This window comes from Dama dama, chromosome 13, assembly GCF_033118175.1.
Source record: "Dama dama isolate Ldn47 chromosome 13, ASM3311817v1, whole genome shotgun sequence".
In the NCBI taxonomy this organism is placed as follows: Eukaryota; Metazoa; Chordata; class Mammalia; order Artiodactyla; family Cervidae; genus Dama; species Dama dama.
The window spans coordinates 34,228,214-34,254,508 of NC_083693.1; positions in this window are offsets into that span (position 1 = coordinate 34,228,214).

The following is a 26,295-nucleotide window of genomic DNA, read 5'->3' on the forward strand; positions in this document are numbered from 1 at the left end:
CCCAACTGTTGGGGCTCTTCTCCAGTTCAGTCATGTGACCCAAGCCTGGTCAGGTTCCAGGGACTGAAAAGCAGCCCAAGTCAGGGAGATTGGAGGGAATAAAACAGACATTGCTTTGTTCTTTTCTTTAATCTCATGCAGATGCTATGTTGGCCTATATTTGATTTGCAGTATTTTGCTTGTTGTCAGTGAACAGGCTCCTAATTCAGGTATGCCATGTACATTACAGCATATCTGTCCTTTTTTCAATTGTTTGCCATAGAGATTATTGAACAAGGTCAAGTATCCTCCCCTGGGCTAAATATGTCCTTCTGGTGTATCCATATGTAAGCGACACCAAGGACTGTAACCTGCTATGTTCTTTCCATGGAATTCTCCAGACACAAATACTGGAGTAGGTAGCCATTCCCTTCTCTGGGGGATTTTTTGGACCTAGGCATTGCACCCAGGTCTCCCACGTTGCCTTCATATTATTTACCCTTTTTGTGTGTCACCAGAAAAGCCCATAGTATCTATTAGAGATACAGATTTTTTATATATGTGGAGGGAAGGAGAAAGGAGATAATCCTTGTGAATTATCTATTACAGATACGGACTTTTGTGTGTATGTTAGACCTACAAATCTGTGTGTATATGTTAGACATACAGATTTCTCTGTATATGTGGAAGGAAGGAGAGAATCCTTACAGATTATATATTACATGTAGAAATTTCTGTGTATATGTTAGAGATATAAAGTTCTATGTATATGTTAGAGATATATACACAGATTTATGTGTATATATCAGTTTTCATTTCCTAATTCATCCCTGGCCTTTATTGTTTCTTTTTTTGTTTTGGAATTCCTTGTTTGTGTTTGAATTTTCAGAGTCTCTGTCTCTGTTGTAAAGTAATTCATTTGTATCTCTTTTTTTATTTGCGCAGAAGGAGTGTCATATGCTATTTTCTTCCTCTGTCTAGCTGATTTCACTTAGTGTATGATCTTCTAAGGTCCATCCTTGTAGTGACAGATGGCATAATTTCATAATCTCAGTGGTGGCTTTTCATAGCTGAGTAATGGTCAAGTGTGTATATATATCACATATTCTTAATCTTGAATTTGTTGGTGGACGTTTTCTTGAATCTGTGTCTTGGCCGCGGTATGTAGTGCCTCAGTGAAAGTTCAGGTGCATGTGTCTTTTGGAATGATGGTTTTCTCAGGATACAGTCCCATATGTATCAGATCTTAGGCTTAGCTCCTTTGAAATGTTTTTATTCTGGCACATGGAGGCTATCCTTTCAGTGGCTGTTGTCAGCATCCATACCAAAGACTAAGTCAGGAGTTGGGGAGGGAGTGTTGGATCTCTTGCCATCTCTGTTGCATTTATTGTTTGTAGAATTTTTAGAATGCCCATTCTGACCAGTGTGATTAGATTTCTTCTTGCTATTTTGATTGACTTTCCTCCTGTTTAATTAGAGGTGCTGAGAATCTTGTCCTGTGGTCCTTTGTGGATTGTTTCTTTTCTTTTTTTCTCATTAAAGTGTGTGTAGAAAAGTTACCAGATGCAGTTGGCTTCTTGAAAGTCCATTGTGTTTGCAATTTATGTCTGCAGTACCCACCCCAGGACCTTTCATGAAGGCAACTGTCATTAGCAACCCCACAGGACTTGTCAATTGGAGGTGCCAGTAAACAAGGTGTTTAAATTGTAGTTACAGGAAATGTCCACAAGGCATCAGCACTGTCTCGTGTCCCACTCCGGCTCTTCAGGCAAACTGAGACTTCAGGAAAGTTGGCTTCCTGTCTGTGAATTAGAGTGTAATATGCCTGAGAAACACCCAAGTGAAAGGTTGTCGCTGAGCCATGAAAGATGCCAGGATTCTTGGCCTCCAGAGGAGAGGAATTCAATTTGGGGGCAGTGATGAGGCTGGATCGCTCAGAGCTTTTGTGTAATAAAGTTTTATTAAAGTATAGAAGAGATAGAGAAAGCCTCTGACATAGACATCAGAAGGGGGCAGAAAGAGTGTGCCCCTGCTAGTCTTTAGCTGGATGTTATATACCTATCAGCAAGCTGTTCATTAGAGAAAGGAGATGTCTCAAAACTCAGAGTGGCACCGGGCCCCTCGCCCACAACGTGCATTTTGAGATACCATTGGCACAAGGTGAGTCATCCCAGGCCATAAAATGATTGACATGAATCTTGAAGAAAGACAGGTTTCCAAGTAAATATATAGTTTCATTAACATAGATTAGGTGAACAATGTATGAGTAAAACATACATGTTTGTTGAGCCATTATTGGTTCTGAGTCTTAACTGACTTGAAGAAAGAGAGTCTAGGGTAAATACATAGTTTATTAACATAGCTTAAGACAAACATTTCCATAAGAAAAACACATTGGTTAGCTCAAGATTTGAGAAAAGTTAAGTTCAGGTGGAGCCAGGTGTCATCATGGCAACACAGAATTTTAGGAGAAACCTCATTTTAATTTTGTATAGAGAGAGGGGAAAATCTGACACTTGTTTGTTCCTCCTGCTGCTTGAGAGAGAGATAAAAGATGTCTGACACTTGCAGCCTGTTTCCTCTGTTTGGAGACCCCTGGCCTTCCTGCCTGTCACCTCTCTCAAGACCTTGTGTCTCACTTCTTCCCCTAAGGCTTCGCCCCTCCCTTTCGGGCTCATCCCAGCCTGGGGCACCACTGCCTGCTGAGCCTTCAGCTAGGGACCCCAGCATGAGGAGCCACAGAAGCTAAGTGACTTTTCCAAGGTCCTCGTGGCCAGAGGGTCAGGCTGCCATCCTCTGGGTGCACCTAGGGTCTATGGTCCTAGCCAGGGCAAAGCAGATGGTACAGGTTTGAGAGGGGCTCAGTTAAGGGCACCTGCCCCAACTGGCTTGACCCCTCTCCAGTCCAGTCATGGGACCTGAGCCTGGTTATGATCCAGGGACTGGAAAGCAGTCCAAGTCAGGGAGATCAGTGTGTGGGGGTGGGGGTGGGGAATAGGCATTGCTTTTTTCCCTTTCTCATGCCTATGCAGTGTTGCCCTATATTTGATTAGCAGTTTTGTTCTTGTCAGTGTATAGGCTCCTGATTCTGTTATGGCATATACATACAGCATATATCTTCTTTTTCTCAGTTCTTTGCCATGGAGATTATTGGACAGGGTCAAGTAAGCTCTCTGTGCTGTACATTGTTTTTCCGGAGTATCTATTTGGACTCTATGTTACCTAAAGGACAGTATACCCCAGGTTTCTCTTTCCATGGATTCTCCAGGCACAGATAGTGGAGTGGGTAGCCATTCCCTTCTCCTGGGGATCTTTTGGGCCCAAGGATTGAACCCAAAGCTCCCTCACTGCCGTCATATTATTAACCCTTTGGCCACCAAGGAAGCTCAGAGTATCTATTAAAGATTTTTTATATATGTGGAGGGAAGGAGAAAGGAGATAATCCTTTGTATTCTTTTACAGATACAGATTTCTGTGTATATGTTAGACATATGGATTTGTGTGTATATGTTAGACACAGAGTTTTCTGTGTACATGTGGAAGGAAGATAATCCTTGTGAGTTATCTATTACAGATTTCTGTATACATGTTTGAGACACAGGTTTTTGTGTATATGTAGTCCTGAATTCCTAATTAATCCTTGGCCCTTTATTGTTTCTTTTCTTTGGAATTCCTTGTGTTTGAATTTTCAGACTCTCTTTCTGTGCTGCGAATTAGTTTCTTTGTGTCTCTTTTTTTATTTGACTGGAAGGAACATCATATGCTATTTCCTTCCTCTGTCTCATGAATACACTTAGTGTATGATCCTCCAACGTCCATCATTGTGGCCACCAGTGGAATAATTTCATAATTTCAGTGCTGCTTTTTCATGGCTGACTAATAGTCCAATGTATTTATTTACAACATGTCTTTAAGCTTTAATCTGTCAGAGGACATTTTGTCATTCTGTATCTTGGCTATTATAAGCAGTACAATAGTGAATATTGGGGGGCATGTGTCTTTTTGAATGATGGATTTCTGGGAATATAGGTCCAGGTGTGGATGCCATATACTAGGCTTAGCTCTCTTGAAATGTTTGTATTCTGGCAGGCAGAGGCTGTCTTTTCTAGGGGTTGTTGGCACTGTCCATTCCCACCAACCTTGTATTGGGGTTCAGTCAGCTCCTGGCCCTCTCCCACATTTACTGTTTGTAACTTTTGTGGATGTCCATTCTGACTGGTGGGATTTGGTTTCGTGTTATCGTTTTGATTGTCTTTCCTCCTGAAATAACTAGGGATGCTGAACATCTTCTCCAGTACTTTATTTTTCATAAGGGATTTGAGGAAATTCACCTGTCACAATTGGCTCCTTGAGTCAGGTGTGTTTGGAATCCATTTCTGCAATGCCCTCCCCAGGACCTATCCTGAGGGCAGCCGTCATTAGCAGCCCCATAGGCCTTGTGACGGAGAAGGCAGTGGCAACCCACTCCGCTGTTCTTGCCTGGAGAATCCCAGGGACAGAGGAGCCTGGTGGGCTGCCGTCTATGGGGTCGCACAGAGTCGGACACGACTGAAGTGACTTAGCAGCAGCAGCAGCCGGCCTTGTGAATGGAGGTACCGGTAAGCACGGGTGTAGAAGTTGTAGTTACAGGAAATTTCCACAAGGTGGCAGCACGTCTTCATACCCAACTCTGGTCCTCCTGCAACCAGAACCTTAAGGAGCGCCGGCCTCTTGGGCTGTGAATTAGAGTGAAAGGTGCCTGAGAAAACACTCAAGGGCTTGTGTCTCACTACTTCTAAGCTTCTCCCCTGGAGACTCATCCCAGCCTTGGCCACAACCTCAGATAAGGGGCCCAGGAGGCTGCACTCCCAAGAAGGGGCCTTGAATTGAGGACCCCAGCACCAGGAGACCTGGAAGCCACGTGACTTTCCCAGGCCTTCAGGCTCAGGGGGTCGTGCCACCATTCTCTGGGTGCCCTAGGGCGTGTGGTCCCAGCCAGAGGATACCAGACAGTACAGGTGTCATAGGGGTCTAAATTAAGGGCATACTTCCTAGTGTCACGACCCCACCTCAGTACAGCCATAGGAACCAAGCCTCCTCAGCTCCAGGGATGGGATTGGAGCCCATGTCAGGGAGGCAAGAGGCAATGAAACAGATACTTCTTTTATTTCCTTTTCTTTTCTGTAATCTCATGCCTTTGCTACATTGAAATATAGTTGATTTGCGGTTTTGTGCTTGTCATCAGTGTACGGCTGGTTTTTTCAGTTATGATGTATACATACAGCATATCTGTGCTTTCTCGGATTCTTTCTCCATAATGGTTATTGCAGAAGGTAGAGGAAAGTTCCATTTGCTGAACATCAGATCCTTGTGCAGTATCTATTACAGACACAGATTTCGGTTTATATGTTGGACTAACAGATTTCTGTGTATGTTAGTCCCAACCTCTTCCGAATGCATCCTGGCCACCTTTTTAAAAAATTTTGTTTTGTGTTTGAATTCTCAGAGGATCCTTTCATGTTGTGATTAGTTTCTTTTTCATTTCTTCTTATGTTGCCTTAGAAGGTCTTCATCTGCTATTTTCTTCCTTTGTCCTGCAAATTTCACTTAGTGTATGATCCTCCCAGTTCCACCCTTGTGGAGATCAGTGGCCTAATATCACAATTTCAGTGGTGCTTTTTATTTTTTATCGCTGAGTAACGGTCCATGGTTAATATGTATGACATCTTGTTTAAGTTTTAAGCTGTGGGTGGAAATTTTGTGTTTCTGTGTCTTGTCTATTGTAAGTAATGCTGCAGTGAACATTGGGCTGCATGTGTCTTTTTGAATGATGGTTTTTTCGGGATGTAGCGCAGGTGTGGGAATGTCAGACCTTGGTTTAACTCTCTTGGAACTTTAACTTCTGACATGCAGAGACTGTCTTTTCTACTGACTGTTGCCAATGTGCATTCCCACCAACCGTGTACGGGGGTTCCCTCACCTGCTGGCTCTCTCCTACATTTATTGCTTGTAGACTTGTGTGGATGGCCATTCTGACTGATGTGGTATTTGTGGTGATATTTGTTGCCATTTTGTCATTCTTCCTGTAATAATTAGGAATGCTGTGTATCTTGTCCTTTGGGCATTTGGGTTTTTTTTTTTTTTTTTTTTTCCTTTAAGGGTGTGAGGAAAATTTACCTGTTGCAGTTGGCTTCTTGAAAGTCGGCTATGTTTGGAATTTGTATCTGCAATACTCACTCCAGGAACTTTTCTGAAGGTAGCTGTCATTAACAGACCCCTAGACCTATGAATTACACCTGCAATTAAGCACTGCTGGTCAAAGTGTAGTTATAGGAAATATCCACAGGGCAATAGCAGTTCTTCTTGCCCAACCCTACTTCGTTGGGCAATGAGATCCTTAGGGAAAACCAGCTTCCTGGGCTGCAAATTAGGGTGGAAAGTGCCTGAGCAAACACCCAAGGACTTGTGTCTTACTACTCCTTCCCCCTCAAGCTTCACCCCTCCCCTCTATACTCCTCCCAAACTGGGCCACAGCACCTTGCTGAGGTGCCTAGAAGGCTGCACTCTCAGGAAGGAAGCTTGAATTGAGGACCCCAGCAACCAGAGACCTAGAGGCCAGGTTACTTTTCCAAGGTTCTGGTGGTCAGATGGTTGGGCCACCATCTTTTCGGTGCACTGGGGACTTTGTTCACAAGAAAACCAGACCATACAGGTTTAAGTGGGGCGTCAGTTAAGGGCACCCTGTTCAGCTGTCTCCACCCCATCCAGTCTAGCAGTGGGACCCAAGCCTGCTCAGGTTCCAGGGCTGGGATAGCAGCCCATTTCAGGGAGGTTGGAGGTAACAAAATGAACATCCCTTTTCTTCTTTTACTTTTCTTACTCTCCAGTTTTGTGCTTCTTGTCAGTGGGCAGCCACCTGATTCAATTATGACATACACATTCCAGCATATCTCTTGTTTGGGGGATTCATTTTCCAGAGGTTATTTCAGAAGGCCGAGGAAAGTATCATCTGCTGAAAATCATGTCCATCAGGATTACCTTTTAGAGATGCAGATGTTTTGTATGTGTGAAAGGAAGGGAGGGAGGAGATAATCCTTGTGAATTATCTATTATAGGTATCATTTTCTGTGTATATTATGAAGATTTCTATGTAATTTGGAAGGATGAAAGGAAAAATATAATCCTTGTGGATTACCTATTACAGATACAGATTCCTGTGTATGTTAGTTGTGACCCTTTGAATTTATCCCTGCCCCTTTACTGTTACTTTTGGGGGATTGTTAGTTTGTATTTGAATTCTCAAGAAAAGTTTTTTGAGTTTTAAATGATTTTCCTTAATATGTTTAAAAAAATTTGCCTGTAGGGTATCATATTCTTGTGTCTTCCTCTGTCTCACTAACTTCACTTAGTGTATGATCACCCAAGGTTCATCTTTGTAGTGACTTTTGGCATAATTTCATAATTTCAGTGGTGGCTTTTCAAGGCTGAGTAATAGTCCATTGTATATATGTATCACTTTCTCTTTAGATTTCAGTCTGTCAGTGGACATTTTCTTGGATCTGTTTCTTGGCTCCTGTAAGTAGTGCTGAAGTGAATGTAGGGGCACATGTGTCTTTTTGAATGATGGTTTTCCTGAGATATATGGGCAGACATGGGTATGTCAGATCCCAGGATTAGCTCCTTTGAAAGTTTTTTTTTTCTTCCTGGCATGCAGAGACTCTCCTTTCAGTGGCTGTTGCCAACGTCCATCTCATTGACTGTGTCGGGTAGGGGAGGCAGGTGTTACATCTTTCCAGCTGCCTACTGCATTTATTGTCTGTGGACTTCGTAGAATGGCCATTCTGACTAGTGTGATTTGATTTCTTGCTATTTTGATTGACTTTCCTCCTGTAATAATTAGGAATACTGAGCATGTTGTCCTGTGGCCGTTTGGGGATTATTTTTCTTTCTTAAAACTCAGTTATGTTTGGAATTTATTTCTACAATACCTGCCTCAGGACCTTTCCTGAGGGCAGCTGTCATTAGCAACCTCATAGAACTTGTCAACTGGAGTTGTCAGTAAGCAAGATATTTAAGTTGTAGTTATAGGAAAAGGCAGCAGCACTGTTTCATGTCCAACTGGTTCTTCAGGCAAACTGAGCCTTTGGGAAAGCTGGCTTCCTGGGCTGAGAATTAGACTGGAACTCGCCTGAGCAAACAACTCAGTGTCCTAAATCCATCAACAGGATCACAGATGCTCTATTTGTTATAAATATCTATTAAACCTTTTAAACTGACAGCTAGGCCATGCTCAATTAAGAAGAATCTTGGCCCACATTTCCCTTCTCTCCTGTTTGAATCACAGCTGCTCAGGGCTGGCCCCCAGCCCGCCAGGCCTGTCTGCCGTGACACCGCCTCCAGGTCGGACTCCTGGACGGGGAGACACGCGGCCCCCGCAGGCAGCAGGCCCGCAGCCGTGAGGACCCCCGACCTCGGACGGCACAGGCGGGCGGGGGCTGCCCGCGCCCCAGCAGCATGTACCTGACCAGAGGGTGCCCCGCCAGGCTTTTCATCGGGAAAGAGGGGGAACGCTTTCACAGACCTAACGCAACCCCAAGGGGAAGGGTGCCGTCTGGGAGCCAGCTTCTGTGACATGAGCCGTCAGAACCTGGGGGACTAGGTACAGAGCGTCACCTCGACAGCGGGAGGAGGAGAGAGGGGCTAGCGAGCTTCAACCGCGGTCTGGCGGAGATTAGCAATGTGCCGCCGCATCCTCACCGCAGTTGGTGCGGAAGGAGCCGCCTTTCATGTAAAGACGTGCGGGGCGCCGAGTGTAGGGTGAGGGGGCTGGCCAGTCTGTGCCGGTCCCGGGGGGATGCCCCAGAGCTGGGAGAAGCGCGGTCACCTGGCCTGAGACGGAAGCCCCCTCTGCTGGTGACAAAGCAGGGGTCTGGAGTCCAAGTCCGCACAGGACCGAGAGCAGCAGGCCTGCTGTTGTAAATTACTTCCTCTGTATTTTTTTTTTCCTTTCAATTTTGCCCCCAAGGGACATCATTGGCTATTTTCTTCTTCTGTTGCTGACTTCTTAACTGTACTTTCCTCCAAGGGCCATCCTTGTGGGGACCACTGGCATAATTTCATTATTTCAGTGGTGGTATTTCAGGTCTAAGTAACAGCCCCTTCTATATATGCACCGCATTTAAACTGTCAGTGGGCCTTTTCTTAGGGCTGTGTCTTGGCAGTACTACTGCAGTGAAGGTTGGGGCTCATGTGTCATTTTCAATGACAGTTTTTTGTAATGTAGGCCCAGGTGTGGGTATTAGAAACCTATGTTTAGCTCTCGACGTTTTTTGTTCTCACCAGTGCAGGCTGTCCCTTCAAGTGACTGTTGCCAATGTCTTTTCAGGGAACGTGAAGGGGGTGTTCCATCATCTCCTGGCTCTCCCCTCCATGTACTCTTTGCAGACAGTTAGGAGAGCCATTCTTTTAGATGGGATTTGATTTCTTATTGTTTTGATCTGCATCAGTCCTGTAGTAATTTGGGACACTGAGCATCTTGGCCATTTGGGTTCTCTATTTTCTTTTTTTTTTTTTTTTTTTTTCCTTAAAGGGTATGAGGAAAATTGACCTTTGAAACTGGCTTCTTGAAAGTCCGTTGTGTTTGGAATTCATTTCTGCAATACCTGCGGCAGGACCTTTCCTGAGGGCTGCTGTGACAGGAAATGATCTCTAGGGGGCAGCACTTCATCTTGTATGTGTCTAGGAGGCCTGTGTGTCTTTGAGGCCTCTAACAGATGCTAAACTCCTGTACATCTAGACGCCTCCAGGATGATGCTTAGGTTGTGTGTGACTAGGAGGCCTCTAGATAGACGCTCAGCTCGTTTCTCTCTAGAGGACTCTAGGCTGATGTTCAGCTCCAGTGTTTCTATGAGGCTCCTGGGCAGAAGCTTGCCTGTATCTAACTAGAGGCCTGTATGCTGACGCTCAGCTTGTGTGCGACTAACTATGAGGCCTCTAGGCATAGGCTCAGCTCCTGTGTCTCGAGGTGCCAAATCCCAAAGGCACCCTGAGATATGTGCCTCCAATTGCACACCTATCAAGCTTATCTTGATAGTGTTTGTTCTGGGTTTTCTTGTGCTTTAGGAGGCCCTTGGGGAAAAAATCCCTACAAATAGCCTATGTCTGTGCGGCCTGTAGGCAGATGCTCAGCCCGTGTGTCTGAGAGGCCTCTAGGCAGACACTCAGCTCGTGGGAATTATGAGGCCTTTCAGTTCAGTTCACTCAGTCGTGTCCAACTCTTTGCAACGCCATGAACCGCAGCACGCCAGGCCTCCCTGTCCATCACTGACTCCTGGAGTCCACCCAAACCCATGTCCATTGAGTCAGTGATGCCATCCAACCATCTCATCCTCTGTGGTCCCCTTCTGCTCCTGCCCTCAATCTTTCCCAGCATCAGGGTCTTTTCCAATGAGTCAGCTCTTCATATCAGGTGGCCAGAGTATTGGAGTTTCAGCTTCAACATCAGTCCTTGCAATGAACACCCAGGACTGATCTCCTTTAGGATGGACTGGTTGCATCTCCTTGCAGTCCAAGGGACTCTCAAGAGTCTTCTCCAACACCACAGTTCAAAAGCATCAATTCTTCAGCACTTAGCTTTCTTTATAGTCCAACTCTCACATCCATACATGACCACTGGAAAAAACATAGCCTTGACTAGACAGACCTTTGTTGACAAAGTAATGTCTCTGCTTTTAATATGCTGTCTAGGTTGGTCATAACTTTCCTTCCAAGAAGTAAACGTCTTTTAATTTCATGGCTGCAATCATCATCTGTAGTGATTTTAGAGCCCAGAAAAATAAAGTCAGCCACTGTTTCCTCATCTATTTGCCTATAGGCTGATGCTAACCTGGTCTGTATCTATGAGGCCTCTTGGCAGATGCTCAGTTCCTGTGCATCTATGAAGCCAGATTGTTTATTTCTGAACCACTCAGGGGCTTTGTTCTTCTGATCTTAACATATCTAATGTGCACCCCAAAGATCTTTCCTTTGTGATAGATGAAAGTTTTCCTACTTTTATCCACTGTATAATGCCAAACCCAGAAGACCCAGACAGATTCCAACAAAACTGGCACAGATTCAGCATTGATGCATCCAGATGAACTGATTCCCAGATTGGGTAAATGATTTACCCTATAAAACAAATGATTAATTTCAACTAGGCTACCCACTCCCACAAGAGTTACCTCCCAAATGAACTGGTTCCAACTGGACCAGTTCTCAAATCAGGTAAATAAATTTACCCTACAATTTGAGGTAATTGTAACTAGGGTGGGCATGCCCCACGAGGACTAATTCCCAACGAACTGGTTCAGGGTAGAGTCCAATACCACCTCCTCTCTGCAAATGGATACCCAACCAAATATGCTTATTCCATAAAGGAAAAGACCAGAGTGAGGGGAAACTGTGTTCCCGTGTGCTCACCAGAGCGACTTACCCTCCAAAATCGAGCCTGTTGGCTCTTGACACAAAAAGACACACAAAACTTCATACTGACTGAACCAGCTATCAAATTGCATATACTTACAAATGAAATTGAATCGCTCAACTCTAGAAGTTTGTCGGTTCCTTGTCTCAACTGCCAAGTGCTGGGGGTAGCCGGTGCCACTTCAGGAAAGAACTTCAGGACAACAAATGGTCCCAGCAGCTGCTAGGGTCTTGTGCCAGTATTCCCTGATCGGGGCTGGCTAGCCACGAGCACCAAGGCTCCTGGCTGGCTAAGCCAAATTGTTCCTGAGACCAAGCTCACTCTGCTCACCCTCAAGATAAGCAATGAATCTGAGAGATGAGGCGTTGAGGCAAGGAAGGGACTTTAATTAGGGAGCCAGCAGACTGAGAAGATGGCAGGCTAGCGCCTCAAATTAACCATCTTATTGGGGTCTGGATGCCAGGTTGTTTTATAGGCCAGAGAAAAAGAAGCAAGGAGGAACTAAAGTCAAAAGGCAGAAGGAGAGGGAGATTTAGTGGGGAAGTAAAGTGAGAAAGACTTCAGTCTGGCAAAACTTTTCCAAAGGAATGAAAAGCCTTCTGAAGGGGTATATTAATCTCTTCTGTTTCCAGGTGGGCAGGGACAAATTATCTCTCCCTGGGCTGAACAAAGGGACTTCAGTTTACAGTCAGGGTGGGGCATAGGGACCCCCAGGCACAATTATAGTAATTAAAGTAACGAAAAGCAAGTCAAAGTTTTCAACATGGAGTCAGAATTGGCTTTCTCCCTGCAACAAGACAAAAGAACCCCATTTCACATTCCCTGGGAATAGACATGGGCAATAAGCCCTTGAAGGGACAGCCTCCAAGGCCAGAAAAAAAAAATTTCAAGGCAGCTCAACCTGGATTCTAATACCCACACATGGGCCTATGTTACGAAAAACCGTCATTCAAAATGAAAAACGCACCCCAGCGTTCACTGCAGTGGTACCTCCAATTGCCAAGACACAGACCCAAGATAAGGTCCAATGACAGATGAAATCCTAAACAAACGTGGTTACATATGTAAAATGTGCTTTTACTCAGACTTGAAAAACCAACAATGAAATTATGAAATTAGGCCAATGGTCCCCACAGCGATGGACCTTGGAGGAAAATATGCTAAGAGAAATCAGCAACAGAGGAAGAAAATAGCAGAAAATGTCCTGGAGGGCGAAACTGAAAAACAGAGAGACAGAGGGTGTCGTTTACAACTTAGAGACTCTGAGATGTAAACACAAACCCAGAATTCCAAAGAGGGGGGAATTAAAAAAAAAAAATGTAGAGTCAGGGATGAATTGGGCGGTCAGTACTAATGTATACACAGAAATCTGTGTCTGAAATAGATAATCCACAAGGATTATCTCCTTCCTTCCTTTCACATAGGCACTGAAATCTCTGCTCTGAAACCATAGGCTCCGGTTGCAGGTGGAAAGTGTTGGATATGAGGAAGTACTGCCGCCTTGTGGACATTCTCTGTAACTACAACATGACCCCGGGTTCTAACTGCACCTCCAATTTACAAGGCCTGTGGTGCCCTTAGGGACGGCTGCCCTCAGGAAAGGTCCCGCAGCGGGTTTTGCAGAAATGAATTCCCAAAACAGCCAACTTTCAAGAAGCCTATGGCAACAGGTAAATTTTCCTCACACCCTTTAAGGAAAAAAAATAAAAACACCAAACCGAATCAGTCAGAAGGCAAGATGCTCAGCAAGCCTAATTATGACAGGAGGAAAGGCAATCAAATCAACAAGAAATCAAATCCCATCTGACAGAATGACCAACCTGGTGTCAGCAAACGGTAAACAGTGGAGACGGCAGGGAGATGATGGAAACCTCCAACAAGTGCTGTGGGAATGGACATTGGCAACAGCCTCTAGAAAGGACAGCCTCCACAGGCCAGAACTAAAAATTTCAAGAGAGCTAAGCCCAGGAATTTAATATCCACACTTGTGCCTCTGTTACGAAAAACCATCCCTGAGAATGATTCATGCACCCCAACGTTCACTGCAGTGGGACCTCCAGGTGCCAAGACACAGACTTGAGAGGTCCATCCACAGATGAAACCTTAAAGGAATGTGGTACAAGGAAAACATAGGCAGAACACTCTCTGACGCAAATCACAGCAGGATCCTCTATGACCCACCTCCCAGAGTAATGGAAATAAAAGCAAAAAGAAACAAATGGGACCTAATTAAACTTAAAAGCTTTTGCACAACTAAGGAAACTATAAGCAAGGTGAAAAAGACAGCCCTCAAAATGGGAGAAAATAATAGTAAATGAAACAACTGACAAAGAATTAATCTCCAAAATATACAAGCAGTTCATGTAGCTCAATACCAGAAAAATAAATGACCCAAACAAAAAATGGGCCAAAGAACTAAACAGACATCTCTCCAAAGAAGACATACAGATGTTAACAAACACATGAAAAGATGCTCAACATCACTCATTATCAGAGAAATGCAAATCAAAACCACAATGAGGTACCATCTCACACCGGTCAGAATGGCTGCCATCAAAAAGTCTACAAACAATAAATGCTGGAGAGGGTGTGGAGAAAAGGGAACCCATTTACACTGTTGGTGGAAATGCAAACTAGTACAGCCAGCATGGAGAACAGTGTGGAGATTTCTTAAAAAACTGGAAATAGAACTGCCATATGACCCAGCAATCCCATTATTGGGCATACACACCGAGAAAACCAGAATTGAAAAAGACACGTGTACCCCAATTTTTAATGCAGCACTGTTTACAATAGCTAGAACATGGAAGCAACCTAGATGTCCATTGGCAGATGAATGGATAAGAAAGCTATGGTACATATACACAATGGAATATTACTCAGCTATAAAAAAGAACACATTTGAGTCAGTTCTAATGAGGTAGATGAAATGAGCCTATTATACAGAGTGAAGTCAGAAAGAAAAACACCAACACAGTGTATTAATGCATATATATGGAAATTAGATGGTAACCCTATATGCAGTATAGCACAAGAGACACAGATGTAAAGAACAGACTTTTGGACTCTGTGGGAGAAGGCAAAGGTGGGATGATTTGAGAGAATAGCATTGCAATGTGTATATTACCATATGTGAAATAGATGACCAGTCCAAGTTTGATGCATGAAATAGGGCACTCAAAGCCAGTGCACTGGGACAACCCAGAGGGATGGGATGGGAGGGAGGTTCAGTATGGGGGACACATGTATACCTGTGGCTAACTCATATCAATGTATGGCAAAAACCACCACAATATTGTAAAATAATTAGCCTCCGATTAAAATAATTAAATTTTTAAAAAAAGAAATGTGGTACATATATTCAATGGGCTATTACTCAGACTTGAAAAACTACCACTGAAATTATGAGATCAGGCCAGTGGTCCCCACAGGATGGACTTTAGAGCATTATACATTAAAGTGAAGCCAGCAATGGAAGAAGAAAATGGCAGACGATGTCCCTTCTAGGCAAAATAACAAAGAGGTACAGGGGAAGTAGTGCACAACACAAAAAGAGAATCTGACATTCTAGCACAAAGGATTCCAAAAAAATAAATCAACAAAAGGAAACTACCAGGAATGAATTAGGAAGGCAGGCAGGCAGGCAGAGGAGAATCCTTGTGGATTAGCTAATAGAGATGCCCATTTCTCTGGGTATGTTAGAGATACTAGAGAAGGAAATAGCAACCCACTCCAGTATTCTTGCCTGGGAAATCCCATTGGCAGGGAGCCTGTGGGCTACAGTCCATGGGGTTGCAAAGTGTCAGACACAACTTACCAACTAAACAACAACAAGCGTGTTAGAAACACAGATTTCAGGGCGTACTAGGAAGGAAGGGGATAATCCTTGTGGATTATCTATTACTGGTACAGATTTTTGTGTATAGTTAGTAGCAACCTTCTAATTCATCCCTGACGCTTAACCTTTTTTTTTTCTTTAATTGGAATTCTTTGTATTTGAAAGTCAAACTTTTTTTCTGTGTCTTACATTACTTCCCCTGTACCTCTTTCTTATCTTGCCTGGAAGGGATAATGCTATTTTTGTTAATTGCTGGGTTCACTTAGTGTATGTTGCTCAAAGGTCTATCTGGGGGAAACCATTGGCCTATTTTAATAATTTTAGTGCCAGTTTTTCAAGTCTGAATAATAAGCCCATTGTATATATGCACACATTTCTGTAAGATTTAATTTGTCGATGGGCTTCATCTTGGTCTCTGTCTTGGCTGTTTTATGCATCAGTGTAGTGAATACTGGGGTGCATGTGTCATTCTGAGTGACGGTTTTTCATAACAGAGGCCCACATGTGGATATTAAAATCCTAGGCTTAGCTCTCTTGAAATTTTTAGTTCTGGCCTGTAGAGGCTGTCCTTTCTAGGGTCTATTGCCAAAATCCACTTCCACAGCACTTGTTGGGCACGTTCCATCATCTCCCTATTCTCTCCATCATTTACTGTTTGCAGATAGTCAGGATGGCCGTTCTGTCAGATTGGATTTGATTACTTGTCATTTTGATTGCCATTCCTCCTGTCATAATTAGGGTTGCTGAACATCCTGTTTTCTCGCTGATTGGTTTTTATGTTTTTTTTTTCTTTATTCCCTTAAAGGGTGAGAGTGAAATTTACCTGTTTCCACTGGCTTTTTGAATGGAGATGATGGAACCCCCTCTTCATGTCCGCAGGGAATAGACTTTGGCAATAACTCTTTGAATAGACAGGCTCCAGAGGTCAGAACAATAAACTTCCAGAGAGCTAAACCAAGGATTTTAATATCCACACCTCTGTCATTATTATGAAAAACCATTACTCAAAATGACCTATGAACCCCCATGTTGACTGCAGTGGTACCTCTATTTGCCAAGACACAGACCCAAGAAAAGTTCCATAGACTTAATCTTAAAGAAATATGATACAGATATTTAATGGGCTATTACTCATACTTCAAAACCCACAACTGAAATTATGAATTTATGCCAATGGTCCCCACATGGATGGACTATGGAGGAGAATTCACTATATGAAGTCAGCATCAGAAGAAGAAAATAGCAGATCATGTCCCTTCTAGAGAAAATGTTAAAAAAAAAAAAAAAAAGAGAGAGAGAGATACAGATAAAGTAATTTACAACACAAAGAGACTCTGAGATTCAAGCACAGGCAAAGGATTCCAAAAAAGAAGCAAAGGTCCAGGGATGAATTAGGAGGTCGGTACTAATGTACACATCTGTGTCTCTAATAGATAATCCACAAGGATTACCTCCTTCTCTCTTTCCTTCCACGTTGACACATATATGTATATCTAACTGATACTCCACAAACACCCAATGTTCAGACCAGGAAACTTTGCTCAAAATTCTGCAATAAGCTATGTGGCAAACAATTCAAAAAAGAACAGATATTCTATATGTAAATATATATCATAACCCAATCAAATGGCTGTATACTACCAAGAACAAAAGGGCAAATCAATTATATTCCCACTAGTCACTGAGATAAGGAAAGAAAATCAATGCCTAGTTTATTTCCTCTGACCTCCCAGGCTTGGGCTGCTATCCCATCCTTGGAGTCTGAGCAGTTTTGGAACCCACGATTGGCCAAGAATGGGGTCCAACAGACCAGTAGAGCGTCCTTAATTGAGTCCTCTCTTTAACCTGTTCTGTCTTATTTACCCTGATGGGCACCAGAATCCATAGTAAACCAAAAGATGATGATGATAGCCCTCTGACTTCCAGGACCTTGGAGAAGTCACCTAGCCTCCAAGTCTCCTGGTACTGGGGTCACCAATTCAAACCTCCTTCCTGAAAGTGCAACCTCCTAGGCTCCTCAACAGGGGCTGTGGCCCAGGTTGGAATGAGCCTGGAGGGGAGGGGTGAAGCTTTAGGGGGAAGTAGTAGTGAGATACAAGCCCTTGGGTGTTGGCTCAGCCACGTTCCACTTTTAATTTACAGCTCAGGAAGCCAACATTCCCTTAGGCTCTGGCTGCCAGAGGAACCAGTGTTGGGCATGAAGAAGTACTGCCACCTTATGGACATTTCATGTAACTACAACTTGGTCAGTAGGGCTCACTGTCACCTCCAAGTAACAAGACCTGGAGGGCTATTAATGACAGCTGCCCTGGGGAAAGTTCCTGGGGTGGGCACTGCAGAAATAAATTCCAAAAACAACTGACTTTACAGAAAACCACTGCAACACATAAATATTCCTCTCACCCTTTAAGGTAAAAAAATGCAAAACAACCCAAATGACCACAGGACATGATGTTCAGCATCCCTAATTATTATAGAAGAAATGCCAATTAAAACAACAAGATATCAAATCCCACCTGTCAGAATGGCCATCCTCACAATTCTACAAACAATAAATGTGGGAGAGCCATCAGGAGGTGATGGAACCCCCTTCCAACAAGCCCAGTGGAATGGACATTGCAAACAGCCTCTAGGAAGGCCAGCCTTTGCATGCTAGAGAAAAGTCTTTCAAAAAGCTAAGCCTAGAATCTGACATACCCTCACCTGTGCTTATATTCCAAAAATAAAGCCATCTCTCAAAAAGACACAAGCACCCTACTTTCACTCCAGCCTGTCTGTACAGCCAAGTACAGACCTAGGAAAACATCCACTGATATATTAAAGCTTAAAGAAGGTGTGGCATATATATCAATGGACTATTGCTCAGCCATTAAAAACTGCTATTGATTATGACATTATGCCCCTGGTTGCCGTAACAGTAGACCTTGGAGGATCATACACTAAATGAAGTCAGAAAAAGAGGAAGAAAATAGCAGATGATAGCCATTCTACTGCACTGGTCATAGAAAACACCCTCTTCCAACAACACAAGAGAAGACTCTACACATGGACATCATCAGATGGTCAACAGTGAAATCAGATTGATTATATTCTTTGCAGCCAAAGATGGAGAAGCTCTATACAGTCAGCAAAAACAAGACTGGGAGTTGACTGTGGCTCAGATCGTGAAATCCTTATTGCCAAATTCAGACTTTAAATTGAATAAAGTGGGGAAAACCACTAGAACATTCAGGTATGACCTAAATCAAATCCCTTACGACAATACAGTGAAAGTGACAAATAGATTCAAGGGATTAGAACTGATTGAGTGCCTGAAGAACTATGGATGGAGGTACATGACATTGTACAAGAGGCAGTGATTAAGACCATCCGCAAGAAAAAGAAATGCAAACAGGCAAAATGGTTGTCTGAGGAGGCCTTATAAACAGCTATGAAAAGAGAAGTGAAAGGCAAAGGAGAAAAGGAAAGATATACCCATTTGAATACAGAGTTCCAAAGAATAGCAAGTAGAGATAAGAAAGCCTTCCTCAGTGATCAGTGCAAAGAAATAGAGGAAAACAATAGAATGGGAAAGACTAGAGATCTCTTCAAGGAAATTAGAGATACCAAGGGAAATTTTCATGTGAAGATGGGCACAATAAAGGACAGAAATGGTAGGGACCTAACAGAAGCAGTTGATATTAAGAAGTGGCAAGAATACACAGAAGAATTGTACAAAAAAGATCTTCACGACCCAGATAATCATGATGATGTGATCACTCACCTAGAGCCAGACATGCTGGAATACAAAGTCAAGTGGGACTTAGGTAGCATCACTATGAACAAAGCTAGTGGAGGTGATGGAATTCCAGCTGAGCTATTTCAAAACTTGAAAGATGCTGCTGTGAAAGTGCTGCACTCAATATGCCAGCAAATTTGGAAAACTCAGCAGTGGCCACAGGACTGGAAAAGGTCAGTTTTAATTCCAATCCCAAAGGCAGGCAATGTCAAAGAATGCTCAAACTACTGCACAATTGCACTCATGTCACACACTAGCAAAGTAACGCTCAAAATTCTCCAAGCCAGGCTTCAACAGTATGTGAACCGTGAACTTCCAGATGTTCAGGCTGGATCTAGAAAAGGCAGAAGAACCAGAGATCAAATCACCAACATCCGCTGGATCATTGAAAAAGCAAGAGTTCCAGAAAAACATCTATTTCTGCTTTATTGACTATGCCAAAGCCTTTGACTGTGTGGATCACAACAAACTGTGGAAAATTCTGAAAGAGATGGGAATACCAGACCACCTGACCTGCCTCCTGAGAAACCTGTATGCAGGTTAGGAAGCAACAATTAGAACTGGACATGGAACAACAGACTGGTTCCAAATAGGAAAAGGAGTACATCAAGGCTGTGTGTTGTCACCCTGCTTATTTAACTTCTATGCAGAGTACATCATGAGAAAAGCTGGGCTGGAAGAAGCACAGGCTGGAATCAAGATTGCTGGGAGAAATATCAATAACCTCAGATATGCAGATGACACCACCCTTATGGCAGAAAGCAAAGAGGAACTAAAGAGCCTCTTGATGAAAGTGAAATAGGAGAGTGAAGTTGGCTTAAAAGTCAACTTTCAGAAAACTAAGATCATGGTATCTAATCCCATCACTTCATGGCAAAAAGACGGGGAAACAGTGACAGACTTTATCATTTTGGGCTCTAAAATCACAGCAGATGGTGACTGCAGCCATGAAATTAAAAGATGCTTGCTCCTTGGAAGAAAAGTTATGACCAACCTAGACAGCATATTAAAAAGCAGAGACATTATTTTGCCAACAAAGGTCCGTCTAGTCAAAGCTGTGGTTTTTCCAGTAGTCATATACGGATGTGAGAGTTGGACTCTAAAGAAAACTGAGCACTGAAGAATTGATGCTTTTGAACTGTGATGGTGGAGAAGACTCTTGAGAGTCCCTTGGACTGCAAGGAGATCAGTCCTGAATATTCATTGGAAGGACTGATGTTGAAGCTGAAACTCCAATACTTTGGCCACCTGATGTGAAGAACTGACTCCTTGGAAAGACCCTGATGCTGGGAAAGATTGAAGGTGGGAGGAGAAGGGGACAACAGAGAATGAAATGGTTGGATGGCATCACCAACTCAATGAACATGAGTTTGTGTAAACTCCGGGAGTTGGTGATGGACAGGGAGGCCTGGCGTGCTGAAGCCCAAAGAGTCTGACACAACTGAGTGACTGAACTTAAACTTCTACACAAAATTTAAAATAAAAGAGAGATACAGGGAAACTAATTTTACAAAAAGCAACTCTGTGAATACCAACACAAAGTAGTTTAAAAAAAAAGAAAAAGGAAAGGGGCCAGGGATGAAGTAGGAGTTCAGTACTAACGTACACAGAAATCTGTGTCTCTAATATATAATCCACAAGGATTATCTCCCTCTTCCTTCTTTCCTTCCATCCTATCTTCCTTTCACATAGGCACTGAAATCTGTATATCTACCATATATCCAGAAATCTGTATTTGTATGAGCTAATCCACAAGGCTTACTTCTGGCCTTCCTTGATTTCTTCCTTCCTTGCACATATACACAGAAGTATTTCTCTCTAGTATAGACATAGAAATCTGTTTCTGGAATAATCTACAAGGACTATTTCCTTCCTTGGTTCCTTGCACACATACAAAAAATCTGTATCTCTAATAAATAGTCTGCAGGGACCTGATGATCAGAATAGAGAACTTTACTGGACCTTATTCAATGAACTCCATGGGGAAAAAATCAAAACAAAAACAGCTACATGTATGCTGAATGTATCTGTCATAACTGAATCAGTTCCTTGTATGCTGAGGACAAGCACAAAACTGCACATCGACTAGACTTCAACAGAGCACTGGAATGAGACTAAGGAAAAGGAAAGAAAAGTAATGCCTGCTTTATTCCCTCTGAGATATGGGCTCTTATCCCATCCCTGGACCTGAGTCCCAGGGCTGGCCTGTGTTGGGGTTGAGATGGCCCAGCAGGTGTCCTTCATAGAGACACACTTCATAGGGTCAGGGTCTCCTAAACCTGTACTGTCTGGATTTTTTCTGGCTGGGACCAGCATCCCTAGTGTACCCCAATGATGGTGGCCTGACCTTCTGGCCTCAAAGACACAGGGTAGACTCACCAAGCTGAAGCCTCCTTCCTGATAGTACAACCTATATACTTTGTACTAACATAAATAAATATGAATTGGAAATAGATAAACCGAAGAATTCTCTCTCTCTCCTCCTCCCTACCTCCTTTTCTTCCACATATACACAGAAATCTGTATCTCTAACATACACAGAAATTTGTTTCTAATAATAAGGTCCATATAGTCAAAGCTATGATTTTTCCAGTAGTCACGTATGGATGTGAGAGTTGGACCATAAAGAAGGATGAGCGCCAAAGAACTGATGCATTTGAACTGTGGTGTTGGAGAAGCCTCTTGAGAGCCCCTTGGACAGCAAGGAGATCAAACCTGTCAATCCTAAAGGAAATCAATCCTGAATATTCATTGGAACGACTATTGCTGAAGCAGAAGCTCCAATACTTTGGCCACCTGCTGTGAAGAGCCGATTCATTAGAAAAGACCCTGATGCTGGGGAAAAATTGAAGGCAGGAGGAGAAGGGGATGACAGAGGACGAGATGGCTGGATGGCATCACCAACTCAATGGACAGGAGTTTGAGCAACCTCTGGGAGATGGTGAAGGACAGGGAAGCCAGGTGTGCTGCAGTCCATGGGGTTGCAAAGAGTTGGAAATGATTGAATGTCTGAACAAAGCTGGTGGAGGTGATTGAAATCCAGCCAAGCTATTTCAAATCCTAAAAGATGATTCTGTTTAAGTGCTACACTCAATATGACAGCAAATTTGGAAATCTCCATGATCCAATGGATGTCGGCAATTTGATCTTTGGTTCATCTGCCTTTTCTAAATCCAGATTGTACATCTAGAATTTCTCAGTTTATGTACTGTTGAAGCCTAGCTTGAATGATTTGAGCATTACCTTGCTGGCATGTGAAAATAGTGCAATTGTGAGGTAGTTTGAACATTCTTTGGCATTGTTCTTCTTTGGGATTGAAATGAAAACTGAACTTTCCAGTCCTGTGGCCACTACTCAGTTTTCCAAATTTGCTGTCATACTGAGTGAAGCACGTTAATGGAATAATCTTTTAGGATTTGAAATAGCTTGGCAGGCTTTCAATCACCTCCACAGCTTTGTTCATAGTAATGCTTCCTTCCAGGTTTCCCAGGTGGCTCAGTGATAAGGAATCTGCCAGCAATGCAGGAAACATGGGTTCAATCCCTGGGTCAGGAAGATCCCCTGGAGGAGGGCCCAGCAACCCACTCCAATATTCTTGCCTGGAGAATCCCAAGGACATAGGAGCCTGGCGGGCTACAGTCCATGGGGTCCCAAAAGAGTCAGACATGACTGAAACGACTGAGCACACACACTGCTTCCACAGGCAAACTCGACTTCACCCTCCAGGGTGTCTGGCTCCAGGTGAGTGACCCCACCATCGTGGTTATCCAGGTCATTAAGACCTTTTTGTACCTAAGTTCTTCTGTGTATTCTTGCAACCTCTTCTTAAGATCTTCTGCTTCTGTTAGGTCCATACCATTTCTGTCCTTTATCGGAACCATCTGCACATGAAATGTTCCCTTGGTTTCTCTAATTTTCTTGAAGAGATTTCTAGCTTTTCCCATTCTATTAATTTCCTCAACATCTTGCATTTCACAAGGCCTGAAGGGCTGTTAGTGATAGCTGACCTCAGGAAAGGTCCTATAACACGTATTGCAGTAATAAATTTCAAATGCCCACAGGTAAATTTTCCTCACACTCTTTAAGAAAAGAAAACAAAACAATGGGCCACAAGTTGCTCAACATCCCTAATTATTACAGGAGGGATGCCATTCTAAAAGACAAGAGTTTTGTAATTTTTAATTTATAACTTATAATTAAAGCATAATTATAAAATTTAAAATTTTATTTTATATTTTATTTTATAAAAATTAAATTATAAATAACTTATAATTATAAATTTAAAATTTTATAATTTTTAATAAACATAAATGTAACCAAAAAACTAAAAGACACCAAGAAATCAAATCACACTTATCAGAATGGCTATCCTCACAAGTCTACTAAAAATAGATGCAGGAGAGAGCCAGGCAGAGAGGAAACGCCCTACTCGGTCATTGGGAATGGACATTGGCACAATCCCCTAGAAAGGACAGCCTTCACAGTCTGTCCTGTGAATAAAATTTCAAAATAGCTCAGCCCATGATCCGACATACCCGCACCTGGCCTATATCCTGAGAAATCCATCACTGAAAAAGTCACATGCACCCAACGTTCACTGCAGCACCACTTACAGTCGCCAAGACACAGGACCAGCAGGATGTCATCTGATAGATTAAAAGTTAAAGATGTGGTTTGTATATACAATGGAGTATTACTCGGCTGTGAAAAACCACCACTGAAATTTTGGAATTATGCCACTAATTGTCACAATGATGGAGGATGGAGAATCACAGATAAGTGAAGTCAGCCAAAAAGAGAAAGAAAATAGCATATTATGTCCCTCTGGGCAAAATAAAAAGCGAGATACAAAGGAACACACTTATTAGTCAAAAAGAGACTCTGAGAATTCAAACACAAACAAAGGGTTCCAAGAAAAGGTCACAGAGCAAGGATGAATTAGGAGGTCAGATCTAACAGAAATCTGTATCTGTAATAGAGAATCCACAAGGATTATCTCTTTTCTTCCTTCCTTCCTTCCAAATATATACAGAAATTTGTACCTCAAACATATGCAGAGATATCTGTATCTGTAATAGATAATCTAAAATCATTGCCTATCTTCCTTCCACACATACACAGAAATCTGTATCTCTAATAGATATTCAAGAAGGACCTGATGTGCAGCACAGGGAACTTGGTCTACCTTCTGCAATAACATCTAGGGCAACAGAATCCAAAAAGAACAGATACGCTGTGGGCATATGTCATAAGTGATGCAGGGGGCAGTACCCTGCAGACAAACACAAAACTGCAAACTGACTGTGCTCCAACATAGCAGAGACATGAGATTAAGAAAAGGAACAGAAAAGTCAATGCCGAGCTTACTCCCTCCCTCCTCCCTGACCGGGGCTTCTCTCCCATCCCTGAGCAGGCTTGTGTCTTCACATCTGGACAGCAAGACTTCTTCACGTCGAGGCAGCCAGGTGGAGACAACCAAAATTTTAATAGAGACAGGCAACCCTGTGATTTCGGCCCTACTGGGTAAGACAGGAAAGCAAGTTAAATGTAGAAGCACATGAATGGAAACATACGATGGGGTACATGTACACAATGCAATGTTTCTCAACTCTAAAGAAGTTGGAAGTAATGCCAAGTCCAGCCTCAGGAAAGAAAGTAAAAATGATCATTCCAGGTAAGGGAGACAAGGGCAGACAAATATTGTATGATATCACTTCTAGGTGTGATCTAAAGATGGATACAGATGAACTTATTGCCTGGAGACACAGAATCACAGACTTAGAAACTTCCCATCACCAAAATATAAAGATGTGGAGCAGGGAGAAAAGAGCTTCTTCGGACCAATATATGCACAATACTATTTATAAAATCAGTCACCAGGACCCACTGTGTAACACAAGGAAACTCACTCCACACTCTGTATTAGCCTATAAAGAAAAAACCCAACAAATCACATATACATCTGTGTAGATGGGAAACAAGGCAGGCGTCCAAGTGGCCAATTGAAGAGATAAGTTTAACTCACGCCCTTTAAAAAATATAACATGAAAATATGTCAACATTGCTACTTGTTAGAAAAATGCAGATCAAAACTACAATGAGGCATTTCCTCACATGGTTCACAATGGCCATTGTCCAAAACTGGAGAAACAATAAATGCTGGAGAAATTGTGAGAAAAAGGGAGCCCTCCTAGACTGTCAGTGAAAAGGTAAACCAGTAACAGCCACTATGGAGAACAGCATACAGTTTTTTAAGAATTGAGAATCAAATTAGAATACTCCTTAACAGCATACACAAAAATAAACTACAAATAAAGACCTAATGGACAGATAATAGGAAACTCTTGAGGAAAAAGGTAGAACACACTTTGACATAGAGCGCAGCAAGTTCTAGTTTGACCCACCTCTTAGAATCATGAAAAATAAAATGAATAACTGGGACCAAATTCCCCTTAAAAATGATGGCAGACATACAACCCAGCAATCCCACTGCTGGGCATACACACCGAGGAAACCAGAATTAAAAGAGACACATGTACCCCAATGTTCATTGCAGCACTGTTTACAATAGCCAGGACATGGAAGCAACCTAGATGTCCATCAGCAGACAAATGGATAAGAAAGCTGTGGTACATATACACCATGGAATATTACTCAGCTATTAAAAAGAATGCGTTTGAATCAGTTCTAATGAGGTGGATGAAACTGGAGCCTATTATACAGAGTGAAGTAAGTCATAAAGAAAAACACCAAATACAGTATATTAATGCATATATATAGAATTTAGAAAGATGGTAACGATGACCCTATATGCCAAGATAGCAAAAGAGACACAGATGTAAAGAACAGACTTTTGGACTCTATGGGAGAAGGCGAGGGTGGGATGATCTGAGAGAATAGCATTGAAACATGTATATTATCATATGTGAAATAGATCGCCAGTCCAGGCAATGCATGAGGCAGGGTGCTCAGGGCTGGTGCACTGGGATGACCCTGAGGGATGGGATGGGGAGGGAGGTGGGAGGGAGGGTCAAGATGGGGAACACATGTACACCCATGGCTGATTCATGTGAATGTATGGCAAAAACCACCACAATATTGTAAAGTAATTAGCCTCCAATTAAAATTTTTAAAAATGATGGCAGAGCAGAGGAAACCATAAAGACGACAAAAAGACAACCCTCAAAATCCAACTAATATTTGCAAAAAAAAACCAAACCACCCATGAGGAATTTATCTCCAAAACACACAGTTTAT